The sequence below is a fragment of the Lissotriton vulgaris genome, chromosome 4_1, assembly GCF_964263255.1.
Source record: "Lissotriton vulgaris chromosome 4_1, aLisVul1.2, whole genome shotgun sequence".
Taxonomy (NCBI): domain Eukaryota; kingdom Metazoa; phylum Chordata; class Amphibia; order Caudata; family Salamandridae; genus Lissotriton; species Lissotriton vulgaris.
Genome location: NC_141691.1, coordinates 1806715108 through 1806738681, shown reverse-complemented (window position 1 = coordinate 1806738681; position 23574 = coordinate 1806715108). Strand labels below are relative to the sequence as shown.

The 23574-nt window shown below is 40.4% G+C and overlaps 2 long non-coding RNA genes across 2 annotated transcripts; both read right to left on the bottom strand.

The window, feature by feature from the left end:
• Window positions 1–1582: 1582 nt before the first annotated feature.
• LOC147724584 (uncharacterized) lies at window positions 1583–5997 on the bottom strand. Its single transcript, XR_015310103.1, has 3 exons — window positions 5981–5997; window positions 2100–2315; window positions 1583–1640 (listed from the first exon to the last, which is right to left on the bottom strand). It is a non-coding gene; the product is annotated as an uncharacterized LOC147724584 (long non-coding RNA).
• A 263-nt stretch (window positions 5998–6260) lies between these two features.
• Window positions 6261–19430, bottom strand: LOC147724583 (uncharacterized). Its single transcript, XR_015310101.1, has 3 exons — window positions 19312–19430; window positions 14095–14130; window positions 6261–6418 (listed from the first exon to the last, which is right to left on the bottom strand). It is a non-coding gene; the product is annotated as an uncharacterized LOC147724583 (long non-coding RNA).
• Window positions 19431–23574: the final 4144 nt, after the last annotated feature.

Here is a 23574-nt window from a genome sequence, read left to right as displayed (position 1 = left end):
GTGAGGGTGAGTGAGGATGAGTGAGGGTGAGTGAGGGTGAGGTGTTGAGTGTGATTGAGGGTGAGGTGTTGAGTGTGAGTGAGGGTGAGGGGCTGAGGGTTATTGAGGAGTTGAGGGTGAGTGTGGTTGAGGTGTTCTGTGTTATTGAGGATGAGTGAGAGTGAGGGTGAGTGAGGGTTTAAGGGTGAGGTGTTGAGGGTGAGTGAAGTGGTGCTGTGGTGGTAAGTGTTTGTGTGTTGTTTTAGTGTGATAGTGTGTTGAGGGTGAGTGTGGTTGAGGGTAATTGAGGCTGATGTGTTGAGGGTGAGTGAGGGTGAAGTGTTGAGTGTGAGTGAGGATGACGGTGATTGAGGGTGAGGTGGTGAGGGTGAGGGTGAGGGGCTGAAGGTGAGTGAGGGTCTGAGGGTGAGTGAGGGTGAGGCGTTGAGGGTGAGTGAGGGAGAGGTGTTGAGAGTGAGGGTGAGTGAGGGTTTGAGGGTGCGGTGTTGAGGATGAGTGAGGGTGAGTGAGGGTGAGGTGTTGATGGTGAGTGAAGGTGGGTGAGCGTGAGGGTGATTGTGATGTGTTGAGGGTGAGTGAGGGTGAGGTGTTGAGGGAGAGTGAGGGTGAGGTGTTGAGGGTGAGTGAGTGTAATTGAGGGTGGGTGAGGAGTTGAGGGTGAGTGAGTGTGAGTGAGGGTGTGATTGGCATATGTGAGTGTTTTGCATGTGTGAATTGTTATTTTAATGTAATGTGTGTTTGTGTTTTTGTATGTTGTTGTTGTTGAATGATGCTGTTGTGGTGGTGTAGAGTGATGTTGGTGTGTTGCTGAGTGATGTTAGTGTGGTGCTTACTAATGCTGTTGTTGTGATGTGTTGTTCTGTGTTGATGATGAGTGGTGCTGTGTTAGTGTTCAACTATTACCACCACAGCATAACTCATCCCAACAACAGTTGCACTTCTCCCAACAACCTAATTTGTGATGTCCACCAATGCAACATGCAGCAATACCACCTTATCATTCAGCCCCCCCCACAGTAACATTGAGCAACAACACAGCATAACTCTGCACCAGCACAGGCGTATTTAGCACACCAACAGTCTCATTCATACATACTACTGTAGTGCGTGCAAGCTACAAAGTATGTGTATTTTGTATATGTTTTTGTAATGTGAAATGGATTGGCTGAATGTTGTATGTGGGTGTGACTATGTTGTATAAATTGAGTGTATTAGTTATAATTTCCCTTCTGTAGTGAAAAAATTACCATAGAAGTTTAAAATTTGTATTCCACACCTTTTTATTTTTGAAAAAAACACAAATATTTATTGTTTAACTTTGTACAAAAATAAGATATCCTGGCAACATGCAAATTTTAGTCAGAACATATTTCATCGTCTTTTTCTTTAAGAATCTTTATGATTTTGCCATTACAAAAGACCACTTCAAAAGTTTGTGGCAAAAAATGGACAAGGGCATCCCCGATGTTGTCAACTTCCTCATCTAACATAAACCATTTAATTAAGATCTCGTTTTCGATGGGCATAGATTGATATTCGTCTGTGTTTGTCACTTTTATTGTGATAATACTACTTTCCTCTGTGGTGCTTTCGACGCCATACATTTGAATGTCCATCTTTTCCTCTGGTGGGGCTGTTACCTGTTGAGAGAAAACAAAAGCAACAATTAGTTTGTACATTTCTATACTTTATGTTTTGTGTAAGGCCTATAGTGGGTGAGAGGGACAGAGTGGTTGAAAGGGACACATTGGGTGAAATGGACTGAGTAGGTGAAAGGGTCCCAGTTGTTGATAGGGCTTGAGTGGGTGATAGGTCCAGAGTGGGTGATAGGTCTAGAGTGGGTGATAAGTCTAGAGTGGGTGATAAGTCTAGAGTGGGTGATAGGCCTAGAGTGGGTGAAAGGGCCAGAGTTGTTGAAAGGCGCAGAGTGGGTGAAAGGTCCCGAGTGGGTGAAAGGTCCCGAGTGGGTGAAAGGTCCCGAGTGGGTAAAAGGGCCAGAGTGGGTGCAAGGGCCAGAGTGGGTGAAAGGGCAAGACTGGGTGAAAGTCCAAGAGTGGCTGAAAGAGATAATTCCAAAATGTTTTGTTTGTTGTGCTTACCTCCATTTTGCTATGGCGCGTTGTATTCAATATTTTTTGGCAATTGAATTCATGTACAGTGACGTGAGTCAGGGTGACATATTTTCCAAGATGTATTTTAAATAGTGATGCTTCTCTCCACAGTGTCACTTTTATATCATCTGTTGCATCTTTTATTGTAATCGATTTGAGTGGGGTATCTTGCCCATTGATAAACACAGTCTTTGCGTCCTCTTCCTACACAAAAAGTAAGCATTCTATTAAATAGTGACTGTAAAAACACATATTACTAGTGCGTTGTATGAATGGCAATATAATGTATCATATTTAACGACCCAAATGAACATCCTTTCTAAAAGATTGAATTGTTTATTGCAAAAAATGGCTTTGTAGAGAGTACTTGTGTTTGTAGTATACACCAAAGCACTGGCATCTTATAGTTTTCAAAACTCGTACTTCCTACATAGTGTGAAAGAGTGTATAATTCTATGTTTTTTGAGTTTGTTAGTGAAGTTCCTAAAGGTGTAATGTGTGTGTAAGCCAACTATGCTTTTTTTTAGTAGACATGATGACATGGGTGAGGGTGAGGGTGAGTTATTGAGGGTGAGGTGTTGAGGGTGAGTGAGTGTGAGTGAGGGTGAGGAGTTGATGGGGAGTGAGGGTGAGTGAGGATGAGGTGTTACGTGAGGGTGAGGGTGAGTGTAAGTGAGGGTGAGTGAGGGTGAGGGTGAGTGAGGGTGAGTGAGGGTGAGGGTGAGAGATTGAAGGTGAGTGAGGGTGAGAAGTTGAGGGTGAGTAAGGATGAGGGTGAGGGTGAGTGTGGGTGAGTGAGGGTGAAGGATTGAGGGTGAGTGAGGGTGAGGAGTTGAGGGTGAGGGTGAGGCTGAGGTGTTGAGGTGTTGAGTGAGGAGTTTAGGGAGAAAGGTTGAGTTTTTGAGGGTGAGGTGTTGAGGGCTAGTGAGGGTGAGTGAGGGTGAGTGAGGGGGAGGTGTTGAGGGTGATTGAGGGTGAGTGAGATTGAGAGTGAGTGAGGCGTTGAGGGTGAAGTGTTGAGGGTGAGGTGTTGAGGGTGAGTGAGGGTGAGGGGTTGAGGGTGAGTGAGGGTGATTGAGGGTGAGGCATTGAGGTAAACACATTTTTGTTTGCGTCCTCTTCCTAGCCAAAAAGTAAGCATTGTATAAAATAGTGACTGTAAAAACACATAGTAGTAGTGCGTTGTATGAATGGCAATATAATGTATTATATTTAACGACCCAAATGAAAATCCTTTCTAAAATATTGCATTATTTATTGCTAAAAATGGCTTTGTAGAGAGTACTTGTATTTGTAGTATACACCAAAGCACTGGCATATTATAGTTTTCAAAACTCGTACTTTATACATAGTGTGAAAGAGTGTATAATGCTATGTATTTTGAGCTTGTTAGTGAAGTTACTAAAGGTGTAATGTGTGTGTAAGGCAACTATGCATTTTTTTAGTAGACATGATGACATGAGTGAGGGTGAGGGTGAGTGATTGAGGGTGAGGGGTTGAGGGTGAGTGAGGGTGAGGGTGAGTGAGGGTGATGTGTTGAGGGTGAGTGAGGGTGAGTGAGGATGATGTGTTACGTGAGGTTGAGTGTGAGTGAGGGTGAGTGAGGGTGAGGGGTTGAGGGTGAGTGAGGGTGAGTGAGTGTGAGGGTGAGAGATTGAGGGTGAGTGAGGGTGAGAAGTTGAGGGTGAGTAAGGATGAGGGTGAGTGAGGGTGACTGAGGGTGAGGAATTGAGGGTGAGTGAGGGTGAGGGGTTGAGGGTGAGTGAGGGTGAGGGTGAGGCTGAGGTGTTGAGGTGTTGAATGAGAGTGAGGGTGAGTGAGGAGTTGAGGGAGAAGGGTTGCGTTTTTGAGGGTGAGGTGTTGATGGCTAGTGAGGGTGAGTGAGGGTGAGTGAGGGTGAGGGGTTGAGTGTGATTGAGGGTGAGTGAGATTGAGGGTGAGTGAGGCATTGATGGTGAAGTGTTGAGGGTGAGGTGTTGAGGGTGAGTGAGGGTGAGGTGTTGAGGGTGAGTGAGGGTGACTGAGGGTAAGGCATTGAGGTAAACACAGTGTTTGCGTCCTCTTCCTAAACAAAAAGTAAGCACTGTATAAAATAGTGACTGTAAAAACACATATTACTAGTGCGTTGTATGAATGGCCATATAATGTATTATATTTAACGACCCAAATGAACATCCTTTCTAAAAGATAGCAATATTTATTGCTAAAAATGGCTTTGTAGAGAGTACTTGTATTTGTAGTATACAGCAAAGCGCTGGCATATTATAGTTTTCAAAACTCGTACTTTCTACATAGTGTGAAAGAGTGTATAATGCTATGTTTTTTGAGCTTGTTAGTGAAGTTACTAAAGGTGTAATGTGTGTGTAAGCCAACTATGCATTTTTTTAGTAGACATGATGACATGAGTGAGGGTGAGGGTGAGGGTGAGTGATTGAGGGTGAGGGGTTGAGGGTGAGTGAGGGTGAGGGTGAGTGAGGGTGGGGTTGAGGGTGAGTGAGGGTGAGTGAGGATGAGGTGTTACGTGAGGGTGAGTGTGAGTGAGGCTGAGTGAGGGTGAGTTAGGGTGAGGGGTTGAGGGTGAGTGAGAGTGAGTGAGGGTGAGGGTGAGAGATTGAGGGTGAGTGAGGGTGAGAAGTTGAGGGTGAGTAAGGATGAGGGTGAGTGTGGGTGAGTGAGGGTGAGTGATTGAGTGAGGGTGAGGTGTTGAGGGTGAGTGAGGGTGAGGGTGAGGCTGAGGTGTTGAGGTGTTGAGTGAGAGTGAGGGTGACTGAGGAGTTGAGGGAGAAGTGTTGAGTTTTTGAGGGGGAGGTGTTGAGGGCTAGTGAGGGTGAGTGAGGGTGAGTGAGTGGGAGGTGTTGAGGGTGATTGAGGGTGAGTGAGATTGAGGGTGAGTGAGGCATTAAGGGTGAATTGTTGAGGGTGAGGTGTTGAGGGTGAGTGAGGGTGAGGTGTTGAGGGTGAGTGAGGATGAGAAGTTGAGGGTGAGTAAGGATGAGGGTGAGTGTGGGTGAGTGAGGGTGAGTGATTGAGGGTGAGGGGTTGAGGGTGAGTGAGGGTGAGGGTGAGGCTGAGGTGTTGAGTGAGAGTGAGGGTGAGTGAGGAGTTGAGGGAGAAGGGTAGAGTTTTTGAGGGGGAGATGTTGAGGGCTAGTGAGGGTGAGTGAGGGTGAGTGAGGGGGAGGTGTTGAGGGTGATTGAGGGTGAGTGAGATTGAGGGTGAGTGAGGCATTAAGGGTGAATTGTTGAGGGTGAGGCGTTGAGGGAGAGTGAGGGTGAGGTGTTGAGGGTGAGTGAGGGTGACTGAGGGTGAGGCATTGATGTAAAGACAGTCTTTGCGTCCTTTTCATAACCAAAAAAATAAGCATTGTATAAAATAGTGACAGTAAAAACACATAGTACTAGTGGGTTGTATGAATGGCAATATAATGTATTATATTTCACAACCCAAATGAACATCCTTTCTAACAGATTGCATTATTTATTGAAAAAAATGGCTTTGTAGAGAGTACTTGTATTTGTAGTATACCCCAAAGCACTGGCCTATTATATTTTCCAAAACTCGTACTTTCTACATAGTGTGAAAGAGTGTATAATGCAACCTTTTTTGAGCTTGTTAGTGAAGTTACTAAATGTGTAATTTGTGTGTAAGCCAACTATGCATTTTTTTAGTAGACATGATGACATGTTTGCGTTCATACTTCCGGCACATATTGTCCCTGAAACAGTCATAAGACTATTTAGACTTGCAATTTTAAAAAATAAAAAATAAATAAGATATGTCATTTACAATACTAATAAGTCCAACTTTTCAAATGCGAGACAATGGTTTTTTTTTAGTTGACATGATGACATGTTTGCGTTCATACTTACGGCAATTATTGTCCCTGAAACGATCATCAGACTTTTTAGACTTGCCCGTTTTATTTCCTTGATGGGAGAAGCCGATGGTGCAGGCGGATGCAAAATGTTCTTTGCTTGTTGGATCAGGCCCTCCTCAATTGTCATAGCGGGAAATTTGGTTACTTTAGTTTGCTTTGTAATTAAAATTGTTTTGTTTTTGATAATAAAGTTTCGTATCAGTAGTCCACAGTTAGTTTTAGTTTGCTCATATAAATTTTCTTGATAACAAGTACATTTTATGGTTCCAGTTTTATCTGCTAGAGCCAAATGGAATATAATTTTCTGCTCTTGTTTAGCATTTTTGTAAGTAGTTTTCCCTGAGCAGTTGATGACATTAACTCTTATGGGTTTCTGATATGGTTTGTTGTCATCGGTATTAATGTTCATGATTTCTTCAATAGACATCATCTGAAATAGAAAATGTGATATAACATGTTAAATACAAACCCATATTGCTTTATGATCACTGTAATAGCATTCTAAAGTACCATAGTTGTGTAGTTGGTCATTTGTATATATATGATCTAAAATGGATTGGTAGTTAGTTGTGTAACTGTTAATGAGTTGTTGACATTGTAATTTTGTTTCAAAGAATCCAAGTAATTGCTTGGTGTTAGCATTTTGTTGAGATACATCCACATTGAAATCCCCTATAATAATCAATTTGTGTGTGGGGTAAAAATCCGTAATATTTGTGATGAAATCAAAAAGAGAAGTTATACTTTTTTGGGGTGGTTTGTATAAAATAATAATAAGGTAATCCGTGTTATAAATCTGTAGAGTAAAATGTAAAATGTCTATCCCTTCACATGTCTCATAAATAGGCAATATAAATAAATCTTTTTTGTAGTACATAATCATTCCATGGTTTGTGTTGTATGTATGAAATTTATCAAATATAATGTGATGGTATTGTTCTATCGTGAAATCATTAGCTGTAGCATTTCTTGTAGTGTTGATCTCAGTTAAGCAAATAATGTCTGCTTCTAATATATTCCTATCCGCTACCATAGATGAAAAAAATTTCTGTAGTGATCTTATATTGTGTGCAATGATATTGAAATGTGCACTGTATGTATGTAACTGTGGGATATGTATTTTAAGTGGCATTTCTGTCCTTAATCTGTGCATTTCCTCATTAACTTGTGGATGTACTAAAATTTTACCTTCATCAAAATTGTGTACATATACATTTTGTATTGATTTTGCCCTGCTAATAGCAACATAATGCAAATGATGAATCTTGCTGTTATTAAAGTGTATATAAAGTGGTTCGAGAGTTGCACCTTGTGTGCGATGTATAGTGCGTGCTGATGCTTGGCGTAAAGGAAATTGCTTCCGTATAATGGTAATAAATTTTTTAGTGTATTGAAAATGTCTAGCTATAGCATGTATTGGTGTCCATGTATTTTGTATTTGTGAATGAAATAAGTGTTTATATTGTTGTCTGGTTGTTTGTCCTATACTGGGATTGTCAAATAACAACCAAACAATAATAGGTGTGTTGTTAATCAATTCAACTAATTGTACAACACCAGTTGCGCCATTTGTTAAACCATCATTGACATCCACATTGCAACTTAAATCATAACGAAGTTGTAAGGCAATGTGTAATGTATGTGAAAGGCCCATTGTTTTCTGTGGATCTTTGGGCAGTTGCTTAAGAATAGTTTTTTTCACATTTTCAGACAAATCAGAACTGACGGTATCGCTTGCTACTGTTATGTAGACTGGAATGGAATGGAATGGAATGGAATGAGAATTTGTAGAGCGCGATGGCTACCCAGGGGCGTCCCAGCGCTGTAGAAAACTGGATGGTTGAGCAGAGGAGGGGGGAGTGGGGTTCGTAAGGAACAGAAGGGGTTAGGTGGGAGTTTTATTAAAAAGCCACGTTTTTAACAGCCTTCGAAAGGTAAGTAGGTTGGATTCTGACCTGATTGAAAGGGGAAGGGAATTCCAGATCTTGGCCAGATTGTAGGAGAGCGAGCGGCCTCCGCATCTAGCTCTTCTTATGCGTGGTACAAAAGTGAGGTGAGAGGTCGCGGATCTGAGGGGCCGGGAAGGGTGGTAGGCTTCTACCAAAGGCTGGTTTATGGCGGGGCCCGTTCCCCAGTAAGAGCGATGTGCAACGCACATGCTCTTAAATTCTATCCTAGCACGCACAGGGAGCCAATGAAGGTCCTTCAGTCTCGCCTTGACTGAGGAGCGGCGGGGGAGGTTCAACAGGACTCTTGCCGCGCAGTTTTGAACAACTTGTAGTTTGGCGAGGGTGGACTGTGGGGCGCCAAGATATAGGGCGTTACCGCAGTCGAGACGTGACAAGATTAGTCCTTGGACCATGATCCGTCTTGAGTGAAGCGGGAGAAGGGGGAGAATCTTTCGGAGTAGTCTCAACAGCCCAAAGCAGGTGGCGGCAAGTTTGGTGGCTTGATAGTTGAAAGTGAGGTTTTGGTCGAGCCAGATGCCCAGGCTCTTAATTTGGTCTTTGGGTTGTGGGGGGCTGCCTAGACAGAGGGGCCAGATGGTATCAATGGATTTGGTGATGTTATTTCCAAGGAGCATTACCTCTGTTTTATCCCCATTAAGTTTTAGACAGGAGTCTGACATCCAGGTTGCGACAGCTTTTAGGCATTTATGTAGGCTGTGGTGAGAGTTGAGAGGGGGGTCCAGTGCCACCACCAGCTGGGTGTCGTCCGCGTAGGTGACAATTTTCACCCCGAAGGGGCGGACGACATCAGCTAGAGGACGGAGGTAAACATTAAAAAGGGTTGGACTCAGGGAGGAGCCCTGAGGCACTCCACAATTAAGCGGTTTACTAGAGGAGGTGAACTCCTTTTCGAATACCCGGAAGGATCTGTCTGTGAGGAACAATTCTATCCAGGTAAGCGCAGTTCCTGACACCCCTATCATAGCAAGCCGGTGGAGTAGGATGCCATGATTTACAGTGTCGAAGGCGGCACTCAAGTCAAGTAGAACGATGGCCGTGGAGCCGCCACCGTTTAGGATCCTCCTTGCCTCCTCCGTCACTGCAATCAAGGCAGTCTCAGTTCCATGGCGAGGCCTAAAGCCCGTCTGGGTGGGGTCCAGTATATTGTTAGTTTCTAGGAAGGCTGCCAACACGGAGTTGACGTGTTTCTCAAGAAGTTTGCTGAGCCAAGGCAGAAGGGAGATGGGACGGTAATTGGAAGGGTTGGATTGGTCGAGGTGGATAATCTTTGCAATGTTTTTCTAAAACCTTTTGGTTAATTTCATTAACTTCTATACTAGTTGACATGATATATGGAATTGTTTCTAATAAACTCTCATCAGGTTGTATTTCCCTTTGCTTAATTTGTGAAATATCTTCTTCAGTATGCTTGCCTTCTCTCAATCGGTTTAGTAATTGAGCAAATTGTAGATCTTCTTTTTGGCGCATAATTTTTGTTAATTCAAAAATTTTAAAATGTTCTTTCCATAAGTTAGCACTTAAAGGACCATACATTTGTGTAGAATCCTGAAAAAGGTATCTGTCAAATACAGGTTTTAATTGGTAAAAGTCACCAATGGCTAAAATAGAAATTCCTCCGAATGGTTCATTAGATGATTTTATTTCTTGAAGCCTGTTATGTATAAAATTCAACATATTGTGTCCTACCATTGAAATTTCATCAATAATAACAACTCTAACATGCATCATTTCCATTTGTAGAGCAGTTCTATGTTCATGACTCAGTTGTTTATAAGTCAAACTTTGCGACACAGGTATTTTGAAAGTGCTATGCAGTGTTTTGCCATTAATATTATGGGCAGCCTTTCCTGTTGGAGCAGTAAGTAAGTTATAAACATTATCAGGATTTTCACCTGCCTTAGTGTTATAGTAGCGTAGTAAAGTTTGATATAGTGCAGATATTACAAAACTTTTCCCAACACCAGCCCCTCCAGTGCAAAAAGTATAGCATGGAGTGCTTGTAGTTTTAAACCAATGCAAGTGATGGTAAACAAATTTAAGTTGTTCTTCCGTTAAGTTTTGCATAAGTTGTTGGTATTTTTCATTGGGTAAAATAACGTTAGTTGAGCTTTGTTCTTCAGTTGTAGTTCTAATTCCTAAATCTAGAGCCAAATCATATCTATTATTATTTTCTGGATTTTGGTCTTCTGTCTGTATATTAACAGTTGGTGATAGAGGAGGTGAAATTACATTTTCATGACACTGTTCATGAATAATGTTTGTAACTTCGCCATGCTGTTTGTTATAGATTTTTAGTTGTGTGTCAACAAATGTTTTAACTTCCAGATACCTATCATAGTAAGTTTCCTTGTTGATTAGTATTTTTTCTTCTTCCCTCCATGGATAGTGCAACATTAATATTTCTCTATAATACTCTTCTGGTTCATTATTTTTGCTAAATCTGCAAAAGCGTATTATTTTCCCTTGTCTGCGCTTATTTAAAGCATAATCATAATTCTGTTTCTGTTGTTCTTTATTTCCGTCACTACATTCTATTTCTAATTCTTCCTCATCTGAGCTGTAAAAGTTTTGTTCTGCAAGTAAATCTTCGCAATCATTTATTTCTTTCCCATGTGTTTTTTTCTTCACATAGTTGAAATTAGCCGCATAGTCTGCTAACGTGCACATCTCTAATGATTGTGGCCGTTTGCAGTACTTAATAATAATATTTTCACATTGAATGTCAGTTGAATTTTCGGGCAAGTTATTAATAGTTTCGATATCACGCATTAAATAAGTTCTTTTCTCTGGACGGCTAGTATTAATAAATACAAATGATCGTGAGCTTTTCCGTAATGGTATTTGAAGAATTAGATATGCTGCTTCTTGAGCACTAATTTCTGTGCAGTTGAGGAATTTGTTTCCTATGTGTTTAAGTTGATCTTTGATATTACTATTGCTTGTTACCTCTTTAGCAGCTTGCGCTAGAAGTTTGCTAATTCCTCTTTGCGATTTACTGATATATGAGATAATATAGACTGCACAAGCATAAGGGTCCAGTATAAACTGCAAGTCTATGTTTGCTCGCCAAGCTTCTAAAAGAGTACTATTGTAGTTATTGATGAAGCATTCGCCTGGTGTTCTTTTCAAAAAAATTGTTGTTTTTTGTAAGCTAGTTTGTATTGAAGTAATATATTCGTTATCATCCATTTTAATGAAGTCTAAAAATTCCTCAAAAGAAAGTGTATTAAAAGTAGTATTATTCATAGCTTCATGTATTATTTTCATATTATCTTGCCATTGCTTATTTGTCTCCTCAAGTGTTAATGGCTCTAATATGAGCGTTCTTGACATTGGATATTTTGGATATTGATATTTGCATGTCCGTTGCAGTTTACGTCTGCAATTTTTGGTGTGACCATGCCTTTGTAGATTTATTAACGGTTGTAAAACAGGGTTCTCAGACCTATGACAAGTGATATATTTGTCAATAAAGCTATTGACTTCTTCCACTGGTGAAACACCATACAATGGTGCTTTGTTTACCCAGAGTAATGCATGTATATGTGGAGAACCTCTTTGTTGGAATTCGACTCTGTAAAAGTAGTCTACTATTTCCCCAATTGGATTAGTGCCATTCAGCAAAACACAATTAAAGAATTTCCTAACTTGATAGTCAAACTGTCTTGCACATGTTATTGGATCTTCTTGTATTAATTTACTTTTAGTTTCCCAAGACATGTTTAAGAATTCTTCCTCTGTACATTCCTTTAAGTTTCTAACTCTCAATAGTATATTTATTAAATGGTGCCATTTTGTTTCAGCAGCAGATAAAGTCAAAAAGAAAGTGGGTATGCCAAGTTGCCTTATCATTGCAAAAATATCTTTTTTGCAACCTTCCCAATATGGAGGTGAACTGCGTATAGTTTTTAATACTTTGTAACCCTCATTAAACTGTAAAACATTGGCAATATTACATTTAATGTCTTTAGCAGTTATTTTATTCCCATCTGTAAAATGTTTTCTGATGGAAATGTTGATTTTACCATGGATCTGCTTAATATGTAATTTCTTCAGTTTAAAAAACACATTAGTAATAGATTTAGCGACTCTTCTATCATAACTCCTTAACTCTGCTTGGCAAATAGTACTATAATGTACCGGTATGTGTCTTTCCTTATTGTTAGGCCTTCGTTCACCACAAAAAATAGTAGGGAAAGCCAAAAACTCTGAATCTTTATCCTCATATAAACCTCTTGGCGTGTTATGTTCAGCTGGAGCGAAACTTAACACATTCAGCGAATGACTAGTAATAGTTTCATTTGTTAACATAGTATCCAAATTCCCAGCTTCTATGTTGTCAGAACTATCAGATGAATTGTTTGTCTCAGAAGTCTCATTGTGAGATTCTATTTCTGGAGGTATATACTCCCAGTCAGGGTTAATCGTAACACCATATTCATTAAACATTGTACTATTTTTAGCTAGCCATGTAGCTGCCTTTTTTACTGTATTTGGTCTAATATTCTCATAATGTGTATATGATTTATAGATTAATTTCCTTTTTAATTTCACTGGGATTGTCATGGCGTCATTAATTTGCCTTGGTAAAATTGTAACAGTTGTCATAACATCTGCAGGTACATTAACTACTGCACCTGATAATGATTTTTGAAAACCGCGTGGCAGACTCCGAATTTGTAAGAATGGTATCCTAGGTGAAACTAATCTTTCTTCTAAATCATATAATTCTAATTCAACTGGTACATTTGGGAACCCCATGCCATTTACAATAGAACATGGTGGTATTTTGTTTTTGCGAATGTAATAATAGCAAGTCTTACAAATAAAATTTGTTTTCTTGTTACTAATGTTACACTTTTTGAAAATTTCGGATTGGCTAACACTGCGTATATTTTGCAACGTTTGTTTATGCCACAGTTGATTGCAAAGAGTACAAATGTACTCTGGCCCATGCAATATTTCCCGGTGGAATTTGCGAATGATTGTATGGATTTGTTTACCTCGTTTCTGTCTTTGGCCCTGCGTGAATATGGGTCTGTTATTATCAGTAGCACTTAGTTGACTGTTGGTAATGTCTTCTTCAGCTGTATTAACTTTTTTTCTTTGTACAACTTTAGTTGGACATGTACTTGAATCCCTTTTTCTTTTCCGAGACTGTTTATTTGTTCCCTGTATAGCTTTACTATTACCTGGTAATTGTGCTAAATGATTAGTATTGCTATTCCCTCCCTTACTTTTATTCAGTAAATCATCTGAAGACATTGTTGTTGATGTTATAGTCTGATTAGGAGTACATTCAGTAGTATGTACCCAAATTTTTCTTTCTTGCGGTAGGTGACTATTTTTTTTGTGCACAGTAAGTGCTTTTGTAAAGGATTTCCTTTTAATGACTTTTATATCTATTGGTGTTAATTCAAATTGGACACATTGCTCAGCCTGATGTGTAAAGTTATATGCTAGTTTCATAACATATTGAATTAGCCCTTCAAAAGAATTAAATGCAATTGTAACACATGTTCCGTTTGAATGAGGCATGCCTTCATGGTCCCTACTATGTGAATCAAATACAAAGTATGATTGCATATGTTTGAAAATAGCTATTACATAAACATTCATACAAAGTATAACACCACAGTGCTTATTAATAGTAACATTTAATGCTGTGCTAATATCTGGGTAGGCTTTATCAAAACGTTTAAGGACATCACCGTAGTAAGCATTCCGTAGCAAAAGTGAATATATCTCTTGATTGTGGTCTATATACCTTGGCAGGTCATCTGGATGCATAAGTGTTTCTTTGTTAATAGAATGCATTTGTAGATATAAAGCGTCCCCACGGTCCATTATATAATGCAGATCATTAGAGTTCCAAGTAGTTACTGGCTTGCATAAATTGTGCAAGACAGCAAAAGCACTATTTGGTAAGCATTGCTTACCTTGTGATTTGCTATTAAATTTGCTATTCCCTTGATGGTAACTTGCTTTCAAGCATCTCTGCATCTTATAAGTTATACTGAAATGTTTTTATCAACAAATGTAAATTAAGAAGGTTTGTGAAGTAACACATTTTTTGGGGGACTGTAAGGTATGAACTTTTGACAATTTTTAAACTAACTGGCAAAGTAGTATTTACCTTAACTTCTGTTTCTTTTGTTGTTGTTTTAATAATCTGAAAGAAGAAAAAAAAAATAATGGTTAGAATATATCTTTTCGAATTTTTCCCGTAAAGGCCACATTAGCATGTAAATAGTCTTTTAAAGACCTGTTAAGAGCTCTGGTGCTGCTGTGAGTGTATGCGCCACGGCTGGCACACAGGCAGGGTGAGATGATAGAGGGAGAGAGAGGGAGTGGGAGGAAAAGGGGGACAGAGAGAGAGTGAGTGAGTGCGTGAAAAGTTAATACTGAGAGACGTAAAAAAAGGTGTGTGTGTGTTATCTTGTAACTTGGACTGGTTACTGTGTTGCATTGAATCTGAGAATGAATGCGGTGTGCGTGTAATATTGAAAGTGTACCCAGTTAGTGTGCAAGTAATGTACAAAGACAGAAAGGGAGTGAAGGGGAGGGAAATGGCGAGGGAGTAAAAAGGAGGGAGAGTGAGGGAGATGGAGAGTGAGGGAGAGGGAGGGAAAGTGAGGGAAAGGAAGGAAAATGGAGTGAGAGGAAGGGAAAGGGAGTGAGACGGAGAGTGATAGGAAGGGAGACGGGGATGGAGGGAGGGAGAGAGAGGGGGAGGGAGACAGAGGGAGTAACAAAGTTAGAGTGAGAAAGAGGAAGGCAGGAGAGAGGGAGGGGGAGCTAGAGAGGGAGAGAGAGGGTGAGTGTGGGTGAGGGGTTGAGGGTGAGTGAGGGTGAAATGTGGAGGGGGTGAGGGTGAGGTGTTGAGTGTTAGTGAGGTGAGGTGTTGAGGGTGAGTGAGGGGGAGGGGTTGAGGGTGAGTGAGGGTGAGTGGTATTGAGGGTGAGTGAGGGTGAGGGGTTGAGGGTGAGGGATTGAGGGTGAGTGAGGGTGAGGGTGAGGGTGATTGAGGGTGAGGGGTTGGGTGAGGGTGGGTGAGGGGGGGGTGAGGGTGGGTGAGGGTGAGTGAGGGTGAGGGGTTGAGGGTGAGTGAGGGTGAGGCGTCGAGGGTGAGTGAAGAGTTGAGGGTGAGGGGTTGAGGGTGAGGGGTTGAGGGTGAATGAGGATAAGTGAGGGTGAGTGAGGGTGAGTGAGGATGAGGTGTTGAGGGTGGGTGAGGGTGAGTGAGGGTGAGTGAGGTGAGGGAGGGTGAGTGAGGTGTTGAGGGTGAATGAGGGAGAGAGTTTGAGGGTGAGTGAGGGTGAGTGAGGGTGAGGGTGAGTGAGGGTGACGGTTTGAGGGTGAGTGATGGTGAGGGTGAGTGAGGATGAGGTGTTGAGGGTGAGTGAGCATGAGGGTGAGTGAGCATGAGGGTGAGTGAGGGTGAGTGTGAGTGAGGGTGAGTGAGGGTGAGGGGTTGAGGGTGAGTGAGGATAGGTTAGGATGAGAGATTGAGGGTGAGTGAGGGTGAGAAGTTGAGGGTGAGTAAGGATGAGGGTGAGTGTGGGTGAGTGAGAATGAGGGGTTGAGGGTGAGTGAGGTGTTGAGGGTGAGTGAGGGTGAGGCTGAGGTATTGAAGTGTTGAGTGAGAGTGAGGGTGAGTGAGGAGTTGAGGGAGAAGTGTTGAGGGTGTGTGGGTGAGGTGTTGAGGGCTAGTGAGGGTGGGGGAGGGGTTGAGGATGAGTGAGGGTGAGTGAAATTGAGGGTGAGTGAGGTGTTGAGGGTGAGTGAGAGTGAGGTGTTGAGTGAGGGGTTGAGTGAGGGTGAGTGAGGGTGAGGGGTTGAGTGAGGGTGACTGAGGGTGACTGAGGGTGAGTGAGGGTAAGTGAGGATGAGCGTGAGGGTGGGTGAGGGTGAGTAAGGGTGAGTGAGGCTGAGGGTGAGGGAGGGCGAGGGGTTGAGGGTGAGTGAGGGTGAGGTGTTGAGGGTGAGTGAGGGTGAGGCATTGAGGGTGAGTGAGAATGAGGGTGAGTGCGGGTGAGGGTGAGGCGTTGAGGATGAGTGAGGGTGAGGGTGAGCGAGGGAGAGGCGTTGAGGGTGAGTGAGAGTGAGGGTGAGGTGTTAAGGGTGACTGAGGGTGAGGCGTTGAGGGTAAGTGAGGGTGAGGGTGAGGTGTTGAGGGTGAGTGAGGGTGAGTGAGGGTGAGGGTGAGTGAGGGTGAGGTGTTGAGGGTGAGTGAGGGTGAGGCGTTGCGGGTAAGTGAGGGTGAGGGTGAGTGTGTGTGAGGGTGCAAAAATAACGACCCCCTTAAAGTAGTGTCGTTATTTGTATTAGGAAAATAGTTGAGAATTGCTGAGGATGTGGGACTTGAATGTGTCTGTGGGTAGTTTTAAATGCTGGAATTGTTGTTGGGGATGGAGAGGGAGTGAGTGTGTGTGTGAAGAGTTAATAGTGAGAGACGTACCGAAAAATGTGTGTGTGTCTCATCGTGTAACTTAGATTAATTACTATATTGCATTGAATATGAAAATGAATGCGGTGTGCGTGTAATATTGAAAGTGTACCCAGTTAGTGTGCAAGTAATGTAGAAAGACAGGGAGGGAGTAAAGGGGAGGCAAATGGAGAGTTATGTACAAAGACAGAGAGGAAGGGAAAGTGAGGGAAAGGAAGGGAAATGGAGGGAGAGGAAGAGAAAGGAAGTGAGATGCAGAGTGATAGGGAGGGAGACGGAGAGGGAGGGAGAGAGGGAGAGAGAGAGGAGGAAGAAGAGAGAGGGAGTGAGACAGAGGGAGGAACACAGTTAGAGTGAGACAGAGGAAGACAGGAGAGAGGGAGGGGGAGCTATAGGGAGGGAGAGAGAGCTATAGAGAGGGAGGGAGACCGAGAGAGAAAGAGAGCGAGAAAATTATGTGTATGCCGGGAGGGCACAGTGGAGGAAGCCTTCGTCTGCAGGGTCCTGTGATTAACCTCATGGTCAGTTTTATGTTGTTGCTGTAGACCCGACCCTTACCCACTGACCCTGCCACCACCGATGCGGTCCTTGGACACAAAGTAAACAGTAAATTTTGCCCCTGAGAGAAAGATTGTGAGTAGCCATGTAATAGAGGGTGTGTGCGAAAGTCCCCTTGATCGTGGATTGTGTGTATGAAAAGTTTGTTGTGGTGTGGCGAAGTGTTGCGAACGGATTATGGCTGTACTATTCCCCCTAATGTTACAATGTGCCTGTGAATAGTGTAGTAAGTGTAAGGTCAAGTATTTTTTTTTGTAGGCAGCTAATCCTGGCTAATGTGTTATTGGATGTGTGTTTGTGAAAATGTAATACTAGTAGTTGTACGAGCGGCTGTTTTCGTGTGTCAGCTTGTAACTGGGATTACTAACTGTGTGCAAGTAAAGCTGCGAATGAATGCATTCTGCGTGAATGTTGTAAAGTGTTGCCTGTTTGCGTGCAAATTAATGTGCAATTAGAAGTTCTGACTGAAAGTTTGGTGCTGTAGTGGCGAAGTGCTATGATCTTACATTGCGTAGGAGTTGCACGTGCTGTATAAGGGTGGCAGTCAGTGTTTTGCCTAATGTGACAGGGTGTGTGTGATTAGTGTGCTATAGAGAGGGAGGGAGACCAAGAGAGAAAGAGAGCGAGAAAATTATGTGTATGCCGGGAGGGCTCAGTGGACGAAGCCTTCGGCTGCAGGGTCCTGTGATTAACCTCATGGGCAGTTTTATGTTGTTGCTGTAGCCCCGACCCTTACCCACTGACCCTGCCCCCACCGATGCGGTCCTTGGACACAAACTAAACAGTAAATTTGGCCCCTGAGAGAAAGATTGTGAGTAGCCATGTAATAGAGGGTGTGTGTGAAAGTCCCCTTGTTCGTGGAATGTGTGTATGAAAAGTTTGTTGTGGTGTGGCGAAGTGTTGCGAACGGTTTATGGCTGTACTATTCCCCCTAATGTTACAATGTGCCTGTGAATAGTGTAGTAAGTGTAAAGTCAAGTGTTTATTTTTGTAGGCAGCTAATCCTGGCTAATGTGTTATTGGATGTGTGTTTGTGAAAAGGTAATACTAGTAGTTGTACGAGCGGCTGTTTTCGTGTGTCAGCTACTAACTTGGATTACTTACTGTGTGCCAGTAAAGCTGCGAATGAATGCATTCTGCGTGAATGTTGTAAAGTGTAGCCTGTTTGCGTGCAAATAAATGTGCAATTTGAAGTTGTGCCTGAAAGTTTGGTGCTGTAGTGGCGAAGTGCTATGATCTTAGATTGCGTTGGAGTCGCACGTGCTGTATAAGGGTGGCAGTCAGTGTTTTGCCTAATGTGACAGGGTGTGTGTGATTAGTGTAAGATGCAGCTCTGTTCACTCTTGAGTCCGATCATCCTGTTTACTGTCTTGCTGTGAAGCTGTCAATGAAAGCGTAATGAGTGTTCTAATGTGGTCGCACTTAATTCGGCGTGCGTGTGATATAGTATGTGTTCTTAACAGTGTGTGCGTGAAAAGTTAATACTAAGAGATGTAAAAAAAGGGTGTGTATGTGTCATCTTGTAACTTGCACTGGTTACTGTGTTACATTTAATCTGAGAATGCAAGCGGTATGCGTGTAATATTGAAAGATAATATGACAAGGTGTGTGTGAGTAGTGTAAGCTGCAGCTCTGTTCACTGTTCAGTCCGATCATCCTGTTTACTGTATTGCTGTGAAGCTGTGACTAAAATCGTAAGGAGTGTTCTGTTGTGGTTGCACTCAATTCGCCGTGCGTGTTATATAGTATGTGTTCTTAACCGTGTGTGCGTGAAAAGGTAATAGTAACCGACGTAAAAAGAAGGTGTGTGTGTCATCTTGTAATTAGGAGTAGTTACTGTGTTGCAATAAATCTGAGAATGAATGCGGTTTGCGTGTAATATTGAAAGTGTACCCAGTTAGTGTGCAAGTAATGTATGTAGTTGAAATTGTGAACGAAATGTTCCTGGGAGTGTGGCGAAGTGTTATGATATGAGATTGCGGCCGAATGTTCCAAAAGTAGTTCGCATGGTGTAACGGGGATGTTTGTTCCTATGCATGTGAATGTGATAATGTGTGTGCGCTTTTGTGTGTTAGGTGCAAGGTGAAGCTGTGGGTACTGTTGATGTTGTTGATAGTGTCAAGTAACTTGAAGTTGTGCTTGCAATCAATATGTCGTGATTGTAATGTAGTAAGTCTTGTTAGTTGTGTGTGCGTGAAAAGGTAACACAAGGAGATGTACGAGAGGGTGTGTGTCAAACTTATGTTGTGCCTTGAATTATTGGAAGAAATGTTCTGTGTGGCGAGTCAGAGTGTTAGGAACGGAAGTAAAAATTGTGTAGAAGAGTGAACAGTTGGCTGTACTTACATGATATATGTTGGTGCGCAGTTTCTTTCCCCCTATCAAGGAAATGTTGAAAGCGTACGAATAACCTACAAGATATAACGATAAAAAAAAACAATATGTATCGGTTGGTTTAAACAAAGGTATGACCTGCTTGAGAAATTACGTAGTCCTTTGCTAAGTATTACCATAGAAAATGTAGATTTGCCAACGAACATGTCGCACAATAATTTAACACAGGTGCAATGTTGATATAGTAACCGTTCTAATAAACGCAAGTAAATTTATCAATACTGTCCCTTAGATGTATAGAAATAAAAGTTCCATGCACTTACGTTCTAAGATTGAATGGCGTAATTTTTCAGTGGCTGTTGGTCGATAGCAGCAAGTACAGCGTCGTTCTGTAAGTCCAAGTTCTGTCCTCGCAGGTAAAAACAGAGTATGACTTAAAGTGACCCGTCCCTCTGCTTAAATAGGGGGTAACGATGCAAGAATCTTTTTTTTTTTTTTGGTTTAAGAAAGGATCAAAGCTTTTAGTCCTTCCCTTGCCCCAAGGAAAAGTCACACTAGCTGATGTGCGCGACTTGGAAGTGTGAATGTTTGAATGTGTATGCAGATGGAGTTTCGACATTGGCGCGACAGTAGACTTCCCTGGGCAACTCCCTTAAGCGCACATAAGAGTTTGCTCGGAACTGACAAAGCAAAGGGCCTTTATTTTTTTTTTAACGTTAGTGTAATTGGACTTCAACTGTCTGCTCGAAGTTACCCTTAAAAATGGCATATATAAAGCTTCCAAAGTATACAAAGTTTCACTTTTAAACATACAACTCTTGTAATAGGTTCCATGTTCAAATATCGTTAACATAAATATCGTCTGATAAAAATATCGTCACTAAAACATCGTTTACATAAATATCGTCATCCTATACTTAAACTAGAATTCACACAAATATCGATATTTTTTTATCGACAACCCTAATATCGTTCACACTAATATCGACTACTTAAATATCGACTACTACATTATCGACTTTATTTTAAATAACATTACCTTTGACATATATATCGACTACACTAACATCGACGACCTATGTGCTCTAAAAATATACAAAAAATATCGTCGTTTTGTTTCTAACTCGAAATGCACTATTCTTGATTTTACTCATTTTTTATACTATATTACACTCCGATGTCCTAAATATTATAAACATTTCTTTATTTTCAACATATAAACGATTTAAATATTACACAAAAATGTAACTTATAACACATTTTAATATATTCTTTTACAAACAAACAGTGAAACAACATAGTATTACGAAAATAACGGTTTTCCCATGCCAAATAACGTTCTCAACCAATGATTTTGAATTTTCACTAATTGAACCAATCAAAAAGTACCATTAATTAACTCACTAATATAAATACAATGACACACTTAACGTAATTTACCATTTTTGGCCCAACCTTGGAGAAAAACGGTTACCTTGCTGAGAGAAGAGAATACAAACCAACGACTACAACTACAATACATCACACTACACTTCAAGTAAGTTAAATACCATTTTTTTTTCGAAATTACTATAAGTAGATAAAGTCCCTATTTTTAAAACTTTTGATCTTTATAGTGAAAACTAAATATGTTAAACTTATCAACAACGACAATACAGTTAGATGTAAAAACATTTATAAACTACCTTATCCATATCTATTTAGATAGCTGAAAAAAATTATTTAAACTTGCTAAGTAAATGTACAATGTAAATAATATGTATCCAACTATTATCATCCAAATACTACAAGTAACACAATGATAATTTTTTCCACAGACTCTACAAAATTATTTACCTATCTACAACTACACTACCAACATCCTCTACTACATCAAGTAAGTATAGTCAGTATATCTATAACAATTCAGAAACTAAAATGATACCCCTATTACACTAAAGTATTTCTTTCTATTATTCTTTAACACTACTACAGAACGTAAAAGGGAGACAATTCTGAAAAATAAATAAGAATAAAAGGTTTACCAGTGAAGCCACATAGTAAGTATATGTTTACACTTTTGCCTAGTCTTATACACACCTCTAAAATGGTGTTCAATGTTCTAAAAAAGACATATATATATTTCCACAGATCTACCTTAGACATGGCAACTGGAGCTACTTTCATTACTTCGCAAAAAGGAAAACTAATGCTGAGCTACATGGGTTACACCTACACCCAAGAAAGAGTGAAAGCTAATAAGACCCATTGGAAATGTAGTAAATATTACTCAAATGCATGCTATGGTAGAGCAACAACTGTTGATAACAATGTGGTAAATGTACGTGAGCATAACCACCCACCAAATGTAACTGAAGTGGAAGTGAGAGAAGCACTAGAAACATTGAAAGATGCTAGTACAGGATCACAAGAAACAAGCACTAGCATTTTGAAAAATGTTTTAAGCAAAGTGCCTGAACATGTGACAGGACAGCTACCTTCTATTCCCAACTTAAAGAGATTAATTGCTAAAACTAAACGTGCTTCTGATCCAACTCCACCAACACCAGAAAGTTTTCAGGATATAAAAATATATCCAGAATATACCATTACACATAATGAGGATAAATTCTTAATGTATGACAACAACAGTCATGACAAAAGAATTTTACTTTTTGCTACTAATAGTAATTTGCAAAAGCTTAAATCATGTGAAACATGGATGATGGACGGGACTTTTAAAGTTTGTCCCAAACCTTTCTATCAACTTTACACCATTCATGGGGAATACCAAGATACAAATATACCTCTAATTTATACTCTGCTGCCAAACAAAACAAATACTACCTACGTAGAAATTTTAACAACGATCAAAGAATTAACAGATAATTACTATCCTCAAAGAATTGTTATTGACTTTGAAATGGCCATGATTCAAGCTATCCTTAAAATATATCCCCATACCTCCTTACAAGGTTGTTATTATCACTACAACCAAAGCATATGGAGGCACTTACAAAAATCAACTTTAAGCATTGAATATTGTACAAACAGTAACTTTGCTTATCAAATAAAAAAGTTGATAGCATTAGCATATGTACCAACAACAGAAGTAGCTAACTACTACAATTTATTAATTGACAGCCCTTTCTACCGCACCAATGAAAAAAAGCTAACTCCCTTCTTAGACTACTTTGAAGATACATGGGTTGGAAGATTACATCGTTCAGGCCACCGTAGACAACCTAAATTTCAAATTCCATGGTGGAATGTCTATGCTAGTACAATAGCCCAGAAAGCTAAAACTAATAACGCAGTTGAAGGATGGCATAATGCCTTCCAAGCGACTTTAGGAAGAAGTCAACCAACACTTCACAAACTGATCCAAAGCATTAAAAAAGAGCAGAGCTACCAAGAACTCAGAATAGAGCAATCACTGTCAAAAATTGGCCCTAAACTAAGTAAACAAACATTAAACATGTACGAATATCTCCAGCAAAAAACTAGAATGTACCCAAGTATAGAAGGTCTAGCATATTTAGATCTAATAGCTAAATCAATCCTTTAAATATAAATTACCAAAAAGTGAGCAAAGGACAATTAAAGATAATATGTAGTTAAATATCGTAATATTATGTCATGTAAAATGATCAATAATATATTTTTACAAGACATAATAATATAACATTTAACTAAACAGTAGACTATACCTCAATGCAACGCAAAAGTAAATATCACTTTTACTTACGGTTCTGCTGCTGTAGAATATGTTCCATGGTGATGATTTCCACAGGAATAATACCAAAAGCTATCCATATCCAATATCGAAAAATCCCAACAAAATGCAAAAAATACAACTGTTTGATAATACTCCCGTTGCAATCCTCTCGAATTGGAAACCATAAAAAAGTAGATAAATCTTCACGAGTAAAAAAAATAGAGACCCCGAAAATGCAGGACATTTTCAAAAATATGTACCTGCTTAAAAAAAAAAAAACGTCACAGTCCATCTGCTCACCAAAACGAAGACCTGTAAATTATCGAAAAAATAACAAACCTCAAAACATTGGCAATACGCATAGCCTACACATAGCATATAACACATAAAAACAATCTGAATTCATCCATTAATACAACAGTAAACGTTACTTTTGTTCGAACTACCTCACAAAATACGCTCTCCATAACGACGCAAAATAACACGTAATTCGCACATAATATGTAAAGTACTACACATATCTACACGTACACACTACAACTATCACTAAACTTAAGTTAAATATCTTTAAAAGTAAA